The sequence below is a fragment of the Leptonychotes weddellii genome, chromosome 5 (assembly GCF_054177405.1).
Source record: "Leptonychotes weddellii isolate Sample4059 chromosome 5, ASM5417740v2, whole genome shotgun sequence".
NCBI lineage: Eukaryota > Metazoa > Chordata > Mammalia > Carnivora > Phocidae > Leptonychotes > Leptonychotes weddellii.
This window is the reverse complement of record NC_138373.1, coordinates 44,296,250-44,306,158: the sequence shown is the minus strand read 5'-3', so window position 1 is coordinate 44,306,158 and position 9,909 is coordinate 44,296,250. Positions and strand designations below refer to the sequence as shown.

Genomic DNA, 9,909 nt, shown 5'->3' with positions numbered 1-9,909 from the left:
CCATCACTTCTCCCTGCACAGGAGGGTTGGAATACTGTGGTCGACGCCCATAGGGTCTCCGCATGTAGTAAGGTGGGAACCGTCGCCTGCGGTAGGGCCGGCGCTGTTGGGCCTGGCCTTCGGGAGCACTTTCCGATCCCTCGTTCTTTTCCCCACTCTCACTATTCTGGTAATTCTGCTGGTAATTGCGTGGAGGACCGCTGCGACGTGGATAGCGTCTATAATGGTTACGGTCTGCTGCATATTTACTGCCTTGCACTGGAACTCCACCAGGGCCTGTCACATTTGCTGCCTCCGCACCCTTTTCTCCTTCAACAACATCAAACTCCACAGTCTCTCCATCTCCTACACTGCGAAGGTACTTCCTGGGGTTATTCTTCTTTATGGCAGTCTGGTGTACAAATACATCTTCCTTGGTGTCATTCCTGTTGATGAAACCATATCCGTTTCTTACATTGAACCATTTCACTGTTCCCAAAACCTTCTTGCGATGACCTTCTTGTCCCCGCCGGCAGGTGCCGCCGATGTGAGGCCGCCTGGGCCGCCGCTCCCTGCGCCGCTGCCCGTGGTGCCGGGCTTGGTGTCGGCAGCGCTGAGGGCGGGGGCGGCGGGCGGCTGCTGGGTCTCGGCCTCGCTGCTCATGGTTGCGGTGAGGGTGACTGGGGCCGGCTGCGACAGCTGCGGCTCCTCCCGGGGTGTGATGGTAACTAGGCCGGCGGCGGCGGTGGGGCTGCTCAGGGCTCTCTGGGGTCCGCTCTCCGCTCCCGCTACCGATCGAACTAGCGAGAATGGCGGGACGGGCGGGATCAGTCTCTATTTTCTGTAACAGATTGTAAACAATTGGTATAATTTCCTCCTTACCTGTTTGGTGAATTCACCGGAGAACCTATCTAAGCCTAGTGCTTTCTGTTTTGGAAGGTTATTAATTATCGATTTAACTTCTTTAATAGATAAAGGTCTTATTCAGATGGTATTTTTCTTCCAGTGTGAGTTTTAATACACTGTATGTTTTCAAGGACCTGGTCTAGATTTTATCTAGATTATCAATTTATGACCATAGAGTTGTTTGTAATATTACTTTATTATCCTTTCAATGTTCACATGGTCAGTAGCAATGGCTCCATTTTTTCATTTCTGATATTAGTAATTTGTGTCTACTCTCCCTTTTCCTTAGTTACCACAACTAGAAGTAAACAGCTTTTGAATTTATTGATTTTCCCTGTTTCGTTTTCAATTTCATTACTATTTATTTTTCTTCTGTTTATTTTAGATTTAATGTGCTCTTCTTTTTCTAGTTTCCTAAGAAACGAAATTAGTAGATCATTGATTTTAGATCTTTCCTCTTCTCAAATTTATTCATACATTCCTATAAATTTCCCTCTAAGCATCACTTTTGCAACATTGCACAAATTTGGTAAGTTTTATTTCATTTTCATTGAGTCCAAAATATTTTTAAATTTCTCTTAAAAACTCTTTGACCATGTGTTAATTAGAAGTGAGTTGTTTAGGGCGCCTGGGTGGCTCAATTGGTTAAGCGACTGCCTTCGGATCAGGTCATGATCCTGGAATCCCGGGATCGAGTCCGCATCGGGCTCCCTGCTCGGCAGGGAGTCTGGTTCTCCCTCTGACCCTCCTCCCTCTCATGCTCTCTGTATCTCATTCTCTCTGTCTCAAATAAATAAATAAAATCTTTAAAAAAAAAAAAGAAGTGAGTTGTTTAATTTCCAGATATTTAGAAATTTCTGGCTATCTTTGTTATTGATTTCTAGCTTAATTCCACTGTGGTCTGAGCACATAACACTTGTTAAAATATGTTTTATATCCCAGAGTTAGTTTATCTTGATGAATGGTCCATGTGAGCTTGAGAAGAATTTGTATTCTGCTGTTTTTGGACATAATAGTTAATAGATGTCCCTTATATCCAGTTTATTGATGTTGTTCAACTATATCCTTATTGATTTTCTGTCTACTAGATACCTCCATTACTGATAGAGGGGTGCCTAAGTCTCCAAATATAAAAGTTGATTTATGTATTTCTCCTTGCAGTCCTACCAATTTTGCCTCACATATTTTGATGCTTTCTTGTTAGGCATGTAAACATTAGGTATTAAGTCTCTTTGAGAATTAGTTTCATTATCATTACATAATGCCCTTCTTTTTTCTGATAGTTTTCCTTGCTGAAGTTGGCTTTGTCTGAAATGGATATAGCTACTCCAGCTTTTTCTTCAGTGTTATCATAGTATATCATCCTCTCTCCCTTTATTTTAAATCTGTGTCTTTGATTTAAAGAGTGTTCTTATAGACAACATATAGCTGGTCTTTTTCAACCCTATATGATGTCTGATAATATCTGTCTTTTGATTGGTAGACTATTCACATTTACAGTGATTATTGATATAGTTGAATTTATTTTACCATATTTGTTGCTGTTTTCTATTATTTGCCCTTCTTTGCTTGTTTCTGTTTTGCTTTTTTTTTTTTTTGGTTTCCTACTCTTTTTCTACCTTCTCTGGTTTTAGTGGAGCATTTTATATGCTGCTATTTTATCTCTTCTCTTAGCATATCATTTATACTTCTTTAAAAAATTATTTTTAGTGATTGCATTAGAGTTTGCAGTATACATTTATAACTAATCTAACTCCACTTTCAGATAACACTATACCATTTTATTGCTAGTACAAGTACCTTATAACAGGGTATTTTTAGTTTCTCCCTTCTATCTGTTAAAATATTGCCACCATTCATTTCATTTATCCAATAAGCTATAATTACTGAATATATTGCTGTTGTTACAACTTTGAACAAATTTTTATCTGTTAGATCAATAGGAGTAAAAAAAGTAAAGATTTTATTTTATATTCATTTATTCCTTTTCTAATGCTCTTCTTTTCTTTATACAGATCTGAGTTTCTGACATACATCATTTCTTTCTCTCTGAAGAATTTTTTTTAACATTTCTTGCAAAGTAGGTCTATTAGTGACAAATCCTTCAATTTTTGTTTGAGAAAGTCTTAATTTCTCTTACATTTTTGAAGAATAATTTCACCAGATACAGAATTCTGGCTTTGACAATGGTTATTTTCTTCAACACTAAATATTTCATTTCACTTTTGCTTGCATGATCTCTTAAGAGAAGTCTAACACGACTCTTATCCTTTCTTTCCTATAGGTACAGTGTTGTTCCCCCTACACCTGACTTCCTTAAAGATTTTCTGAAGTTTAATCATGATATGCCTAAGTGTATTTTTTTTTTTTTTTTTGGTATTTATCCTACTTGATGTTCTGTGAGCATCTTGGGTCTGCATTTTGATGTTTGCCATTAATATAAAAAAAATTCTCAGCCATTGTTCTTCAAATATTTCTTCTGTTCCTTTCTGTCTTTCTTCCCCTTCTGGTATTCCCATTTGACATTCATTTTGCCCTTTGTAACTGTCTAACAATTCTTGAATATTCTGTTACATCTATTTAAAATTTAACTTCATTGAGGAATAATTGACAAATATACATATATATATATATACACATATACATATTGTATGTGATGACTTGATATACAAACACAATGTAGAACAATTGCCAAGATCAAGATAGTTAACATATCCATCACTTTTCTTAGTCAACATTAGCTAACTTGTGTGTGTGAATAATTACAATCTGCTCTTAGCAACATTCAATAACAATACCATATTGTAAACTATAGCCTCCATGCTATATGCTAGATGTTCAGAACTTATTCTTCTTCTAACTGAAAATTTGTACTCTTTGAACTACATCTCCCCATTCCCTCCCATCCCCCCGGATGGGCAACCACCACCTTATTTTATTCTATTCTCTGAAAATTGGATTTTTAATTCCACAAAGAAGTGATAGCATATAGTATTTGTGTTTCTCTTTCTGTCTTACTTATCATAATGCCATCCAGATTAATCCATGTTGTTACTAATGGCAAATTTTCTTCTTTTTCATGGCAGTCTATTTAATTTTTGTTTCTGTTTGCATTTCAGTTTTGGAAGTTTCTATTGACCTCTCTTCAAATTCACTGATTCTTTTCTCAGTTGTTGTTGTTTGTTGCTGTGTCCATCAAAGGCATTTTTCATTTCCATTAATGTGTTGATTCTTTCTTAGAGTTTCAGTCTCTGCTTGCATTGCCCATTGTTCTTATATGTTGTCTACATTTTTATTAGATGCCTTAGCATATTAAACATATTAATCATAGTTATTTTTCTGGGGTGCCTGAGTGGCTCAGTAGGTTGTGCATCTGACTCTTCATTTTAGCTCAGGTCATGATCTCAGACTTGTGGGATCAAGCCCTACATTGTGCTCCACACTGGGCATGGAGCCTGCTTAAGATTCTCTCTCTCCCTCTGCCTCTCCCCTTCCTTTCCCCCTCTAAAAAATAAAAAATAAAATAAAATAAAATAAAATAAGATATTGGTCTGGTAATTCCTAGAGCTCCACCATATGTGAATCTAGTTTTGAGGCTTGCTCTGTTTCTTTAAATGGCATTTTGTTTTTAGTATCTCTTATAATTTTTGTTGAAAGCTGGACATGGTATCCTGGGTAAAAGGAGTCTATTACTGGCTCTAATGGTGGACTTCTGTTTCTGTACGTTGCTCTAGCAAGCTGCAATTCCCTGTATTCACCAGTCTCTTGATTTTGAAGGCAGACATTTGCCCAGTGACCCCACTTCTCTAGTGAATATAAGACTTGTTGATTTTCATCTTATTTAGCTCTTTTTTTGTTTTGAGGATTGTAGTGACTTCCAACCTCATTATGTATTGGACCAGAAAAAATCTGGTTCTGTTTTGATTGATTTATTTTTATGTTCATTATGCATCATATTATTTTGCTTTTCATTGCTTGTTACTTTTTTAATATATGGCAGACATTGTGAATTTTTAATTATTGGCTTCCAGATAATTTTGTATTAAAAATATTATTAGACATTCATAATAACTTGGAAACAGCTTGACCTTTTTGCTGTTTTCTTTTAAGCTTTTTCAGATGAAATCAGAGAAGATATTAGTCTAAGGCTAATTTTATCCCCTCAACAAGTCACAATTTTAAAGTATACTACCTAGTGCTCTGTGTATTATGTGGTTTTTAAACTTTTGACTGCGATCCAGTGTAAACTCTTTTGTGAAAGCCTACTCCTTTCAGATGCTTCTTATCCCATCCTAATATAGCTTCCTTACAAACATACACTAACCATCACTATCTGAACACTTGGGGTTGATCCAGTGCAGATCTCTGGTGATCTTTCTACAGTTCTCTCCTCTCTGTGACTATGCCTTGCAATCTCTAGCTGCCTTGGCCAACCTTAATTCCCACTTTTACATCTTCAACTCAGGGAGGGTGCTGAGATCTGCTTCAGTCCTCCTTCCTTGTGCTGATTCCTGGAAACTCTCAAGGCAGTAAGCTCACCTCATTTCTTCCCTTCTCTTAGGAATTATTAATCCTGATAATTTCCATAATGTTCCTCTTTAGGGAACTTGACACTTTGCTTCTGCCCTCTCAATCTGTCATCTTTTTAATGATTTTTCTTGTCCTATAGTACTAACTGGATTTTTCTCCAGTATAATGTTGAAAAGCAATGGTGATAGTAGGCATCTTTTTATTAACCAGTTTTTAAAGAGAAGGTTTCTAATGCTTCACTGTTAAATGTAATGTGTGTTGCAAATTTTTCATATTGATCATTACTAATTTAAGTAATTTCTTTTCCATTCTGTACTTGCTAAGAAATCTTAACACATATGTGTTGACTTTTATATACATATTTGCATTACTAGGATCATATAATTTTACCCTTCAGTCTCTTAATATTAAACTCTTCCAATATTCCTTTTGATGGAATCTACCTAGTAATGATATAGTATTATTACTATTTATAATGCTGACTGTAGGCAAGGATTTCATCACTGTGATCTCTTCATGCCTCATAATACCTATGAGCATGCCTTGCAAATAATGGATACCAAAGGAATTTAGTGAATTAAATCCATTTGAATTCATGTTATTTGAAATCTCTGAAGTAGCCCATAAAATTAAAAACAATTGTTCAAGCTCTTCCAATTCCTGTTCTCTAACTTACTTAATTACAGTCTAGAGTATCTACCATATGTCAGGTAGGAAAAAAGAACATTTTGAATGAAGGAAGCTAACGGAAGATAAATAATTTTCATGGAATCACTGAAGTGTATACAAGATGGCATTCCAGCTGCTAAGTTTTGGTTCAACAAATATAATTTTCATGGGTCAGTAGGTTGGGCCTAACTAGAAACTACTGCAACTATGAAGCATTTCATCAGTTTCATTGGCACGCATGTAGGTGACTCCATGATGAGGCTTTTAGCACTTAACTTTTATACAGTAATATGATTGCTTTCACAAGAACTCAAACAGGCACACACACCACAGGTTTTCGAGAACAAGTAACTCATTGTGGTGCCATATCTTTATGTATAGACCTTGAAAGTCAGCATGTGTGCTTGTTGATCTCTTTCTGTTTTATTTTGTTTGGTTGATTTTGCATCCTAGATGGATTCTTCTTCAATTGGCACCACCTTGTTCCCGAATGATAAAATCTTTCTACATTCTTGACTAACTAATGGAGATATTGGATGAGGTGGTGTCGGAGATGTGATGGAAGGTAGGGGGGAGAAGATTTGCAGGAAATGAAACGGATTGCTAAAGAAACCAGTCCATTACATTTTTATGAAGCCTGGTCTCTAAGCTTGAGCTAAATCAAGAAGTCATAGAGAAAATCAGTTGGACTGTAGCATACTTAATAAATTAACACATTGTTAAATATTCAAATAAAACTCTCTTAACAAAGCACGACTTAGAAGTATTTACAAAAAGTCATAATGTACAGAAATTACTGAAGGCTTGCTTCTGGACAAGCTCTGTGCTTGACACTATCCAAGTCATCTCACTGAACCTTCAAGAACTGTGACTGGTAGGAAGCCCTACTTGTATTTTACCAACACAGACAATGAAAACAGGGAAGTTTAAGTAACTTCCCCATAATCACAAAGACCGAAGGTGACTGAACAGTGATGGAAATAAAGAACAGTCTTGTTCTAACATTAATGTCAATATTTAATTGCTAAAACAAATTCTTAAATACACTCTTAACAATATAAAAACTTTAAAAAAACTATATTGAATAGATGTGTTCTTTGGTCCTCAGAAGGCTTAAAGAATTTTCTCAGTGGAGAGGCCTAAAATTTTAGCCTTTTTTTTTTTTAAATCATTCCTAGGATTTTGTTTCCCCAGTGCTACGGTTCTTACTTTAAAGCTGTTTTTGCACAATAGTAGCTTAAATCCATGGCTCTTACAATAACTTTGCCTCCCTTTGTGTTGCTTGTGATGCCCTGTTGGCATTTCCTATTTGTCCTTCCATCTACAAAGGTCAACATACTGAGATGACTGTTCAAGATCCAAGGCCCACCCTTCATTCTGCAATGAATCATTCTCTATGTGTGATTGTTCACATTTTTATTAAGGGAATTTTATTTTTTGTAACTGAATATGATTTTTTTTCTCTTTTCATTCCTATGTACTTGAAATGCTTTACTGTAAAATCACACATTTCTTCCACTCAATTCATGTAATTTTTTCTCTAATTCATTCTACTAGCACCCGCCTGTCTTCACATATAATTCAAGCTTCTTAAGCTTAGCATTAGTAATTTACTTCACTAATTAATTTATTTCTACAAACTTTTTTTTCCATTATTCCATCTAGCCTGCCATGTTAGTGCTTCCTTACTGTTTTTTTCCCCCCTTCCAAATTTTCCTTCATGCCCCTTTTCTTGTGTTTTCTGGTCATTCACACAATATTCTCTAAATTCCCATCACAAAAATCACTAGTTAGTCCTGATTAGCCTAAAACCTAAAACAAAACAAAAATACCCTCTTTTCTCCCTGTGTTCTCCAGCTCAGTGTGAAACATTTAAAATATGTAAAAATAGTTGCCCCAAAATGTCTGTCATTGTATCTGAACAGATTCAGTTTAACACTGTGTGTGTGCACATAAGAAAGGCTTTTCTAATTTCTGTTCTAGCTGTTCTTTCTGTTTCTTTTAAAATCTCTGTCTATAACCCAAGGCAATTCAAAAGCTAAGTGATACTGTATATAATATAATAAGTCCTGTTTATGCTAGATCAATAGTTTCTTGTTTGATAAATAGGAGGAAGACAGATGCAGATGTAGTGAGTTCTACTGGAATAAAGGAAACAGAGATAATTAGCTTGGTCTATGTTATGTTTTCAGTTTAACACAAAATAAAACAGGACTATAAAAATAATTACAATACTGGGATATATGTAAGTGCCATAAGAAATGCACAAACTGATACAAGCATTCAAGTGAGGAAAGAATCCCAAACAGTAGTGGGTGTTAGGGAAGGCTACCTGTTGGTGGTAACATCTGGGTTGTACCTGAAATAATGGTGAGATTCTGAATGTCAGAAAAAGTATGGAATATACAGGCATGATAAATGTATGGGGTCTGGAAACTATGGGTTTATTTGGAAGGCAGCAACCGGAGCTATATTTAATTGGCATATATATTGCCGTGTAGGAGGTAAGTTTGAAAGACTAAAACAAAATCATAGGATAAGGGGCCCCAGATGAGAGACCAAATTTCTCCTTTGGTAAGTAGTAGCTGTAAAATTTTAAATTGTTTGAAAATTTGAATGATTTGTTTTATCTTGTTTAATCTTTTTTCTTTCTGGCATTTAAAGGAAGAAAAAAAAAAAGGAAAGTTTTAACAAGAATCCAGGAAGTATTAGTAATTTTAAACTGAGAGGAAAAATAGAGGCCAATCTTTTGACACGTAAGGGTCTCCCTGATAGCGAAACAAGACAAAATGATACATACATGAATTGTGTGCCTCAGGAGACTAGGAAAGAGAACATACAAAAAACTGGGTTTGTAGGAATAGAAGAGAGTCTCACTTTCAACCTGGGTTTAGGATCCTTGTGTACTTCCAGAATTTAGAACAGAAAGTAGTTAGAAAAGAATCTGAAATTACATGTGTATATGTTTGTGTAATATTGCTACATGTTCAAGTATGTTTGTGATTTACCATCTGGAATTGCTCGAACTATGCACCACTGTGACTTTGTCACCACCTGGTGACAGGTTGCTAAAATTTTAGATTTGTTTATTACCCATTCATTTAAAAATTGTGTGTAAAACTATAAAACAGCATTACATACATGACAATGGAATCTGAAATCTATGAACCAGGCATTTCTGTTGCCAATGGAATGGGAAGAGGAAGCATAATTTATCATGACATCCTTTCTGTATTCTCTGATTCTATTTTCCATTGTTCAAATCCCTTCTATTGTTAAAAATTTGCAAGGCAAAAATTGGGGTTACAGGGAAGCAGAAGGTATTATTTCTTCTTGTACTTAATTAATCATCAATTGTAAAGATAGGGTCTATACATAAAAGATAAAATAATACAGAACAGGGTGATACTAAAAACAATAATTGTTGAAAAGAGGAAGAGATCACTATGATTGGCACAGTTAAGAAAAATGACACAGAAACAGTGAGTCTTGAGTTGGCACTTGAAGCAGTAGGGCTTAGGGACATCCAGGCTATGTCAAGGGAACATGAATGAGAAACTCACAAATGTAGAGGTAGACATTTGTCACAGGAATGATGTGAGATAAACGAACAAGCTGAGGAAGCATGGCTGTTTTCCATGATAGAGAGAAAAGAGCTCACATAAATAGCCACCCAAAAAAATGCCTTTCTAAATCTTGTTTAAATCTTACTTAATCATACCCTGTGTCCTATTTTAACTACATGCATATGTATTTTCCTCATCACAAGAATATACATTATTATAGAAAAGATTCTTTTTTTTTGTATTTCTTTAATGTCAAATA

At 35.7% G+C, this 9,909-nt stretch overlaps 1 pseudogene; it reads right to left on the bottom strand.

Annotated features, from left to right (window-relative positions):
• Position 1: 1 nt before the first annotated feature.
• Positions 2–778, bottom strand: LOC102733468 (Y-box-binding protein 1 pseudogene; annotated as a pseudogene).
• Positions 779–9,909: the final 9,131 nt, after the last annotated feature.